The sequence below is a fragment of the Chrysochloris asiatica genome, unplaced genomic scaffold (genome assembly GCF_000296735.1).
Source record: "Chrysochloris asiatica unplaced genomic scaffold, ChrAsi1.0 scaffold00025, whole genome shotgun sequence".
Taxonomy (NCBI): Eukaryota; Metazoa; Chordata; class Mammalia; order Afrosoricida; family Chrysochloridae; genus Chrysochloris; species Chrysochloris asiatica.
In genome coordinates, this window is record NW_006408543.1 from 23,695,279 (window position 1) to 23,697,558 (window position 2,280).

General features: G+C 43.6%; 1 pseudogene; it reads left to right on the forward strand.

The window, feature by feature from the left end:
• The first annotated feature begins 351 nt into the window (after positions 1-351).
• LOC102817341 lies at positions 352-1,204 on the forward strand (annotated as a pseudogene).
• Positions 1,205-2,280: the final 1,076 nt, after the last annotated feature.

Here is a 2,280-nt window from a genome sequence, read left to right on the forward strand (position 1 = left end):
TCTAGTCTAGTGAGTACTTTGGGGTGCCTGAGCAAGTGGACACCACCCCCTCTGTCCCCGGAGGTTTCTACTACTCATGCACACAGATCTCCTTAGCAGAATTTAAAGGTAAAGACCCCACTTAAAACCAAACAGCAGGAGGCATAGGACAAGGTTGCGTTGGGCAACTGCAACCTGTGAAGTCTCCTTCACTTCGCTCTCTAGCCGCAGCAGGGGCAAGCTGACTTTACGTTGGTTGAGAGGCCTCATCTGAAAGTAGAGTGGCATGGTGGCCCCCCCTCAGAAGATCATCAGATCACCCGCTCCTGCTGCCTCACTATGGTGACCTAGGGGCAGAGCTGCACGTAGTCAATGGCCATTCCTCCATCATATACTGACCTTGGCAAAGCTGTAATAGATATCGTCAACAAAGGATTGGTTTTGGGTTGGTGGAACTGGATGTGAAAAACAAAGTCATGTAGTAGAGTGGAATTCTCCACATCTGGTTCATTCAATACAGATACTGGTAAAGTTAGTGGAACACTGGAGACCAGATATAACAGGTGTGAGTATGGTCTGAATTTCACAGAAAAAATGGAATACTGATAACACTCTGGGAACAGAAATAGCAATTGAAGACCAGATTTGCCAAGGATTAAAATTGGCATCTGATACTACGTTCTCACTAAACACGGGAAAGAAAAGTGGTAAAATCAAGTCTTCTTACAAGAGGAGTACATAAACCTTGGTTGTGATGTTGACTTTGATTTTGCTGGACCTGTAATCCGTGGTCCAGCTGTCTTTGGTTATGACAGTTGGCCTGTTGGTTACCAGGTGACCTTTGACAGTGCCAAATCAAAACTGACACAGAACAAGTTTGCAGTGGGCTACAGGACTGGGGACTTCCAGTTGCACACTACTGTTAATGATGGAACAGAATTTGGAGGATCAATCTATCAGAAAGTATGTGAAGATCTTGACACTTCAATAAAACCTTGCTTGGACATCAGGTACCAGCTGTAATCATTTTGGCATTGCTGCAAAATATCAGTTGGATCCCACTGGTTCCATTTCTGCAAAAGTCAACAACTCTACTTTAATTGGAGTGGGCAACACTCAGACTCTGAGGCCTGGGGTGAAGCTGATACTGTTTCCTCTGGTAGATGGGAAGAGCACTCATGCTGGAGGCCACAAACTTGGACTTGCCCTGGAGTTGGAGGCTTAATACAGCTGAAGAAACCCCTGGGAACAGATACCAGAAGATTTGGCTTTAATATATTTCCATTGTGACCAGGAGGCTTCACCCCTCACCCCACTCCCCAGGAAGGTGATCAAAACAAAGGATGATCTAAGCAGGAGCTATAGTTTCAATCTTGAGACAGTTACTTCTTAGCTGGGTCTAGTTTCATTGCTCCTCTATCTAGTTTACCAATGCTGCAGTCGTTTATTAACTGCACATTATTTAAATGTATTTACTTTTAATGCACCTCCCACCAATAATGAAATAGACCTTTACCAAACTCTGCATTGTATGCAAAATAAAAACAAAAACAGAAAGAATGGCAGCACAAAACAGCCACAGCCGGTCCTGAACTGATGATCACTAGGAAAAGGGCCAAAATGGAGGCTGTGGAGCAGGAGAGACAGACTGAAAATGAAATAGGCTGAAAATTAAATTCCTGAGTTACATCATAATGACCAACAGTGGCACCTTGAAATTTCTAAGGTGGCCTTGAAGGCAAGACACTGAAAGAGGATATTTAAGTCATACGCATGTTAGGCTGCAGATTTTTTTTTTCTCTTCTCTCTTTTCTGCGATTATAGACTACAGTATCCAATCTCTCTTTTTTGCAGCTGCTGTTTGGGTTTTGGCCCCCTCTTTTTACCTTTCTCTTTCTCTTCCTATATCACTGAAGAAGAGACAGCAATTGCTGTCTTATAGTCAAACTACAGTCACACCCTATAAAATCCCACAATGCTTCCAAGAACCAATACCACCTGCCATACACCAGGGAGGCAGCCAACGTCTGTGACAGTTAGCCTGAGTCGAGTAATAAGCATGAAATGGGAAGCCCATCTGCTGATCACATCTACCTGGATGCATCAGAAATCATAAAAACAAAACAAAACAAACCAAACAAACAAACACCCACTCATCTAAGTATTAAAGCCACAGCTGACTACTGAATATGCCCAAGAAACAGAAACAGGTGACCATATCAGCACATTCTGGAAACAAGATAAAGTGGCTGAGACAAATGTCTGGAGGTAGACCTATATGCCATACTGGTAGGGGGCCAG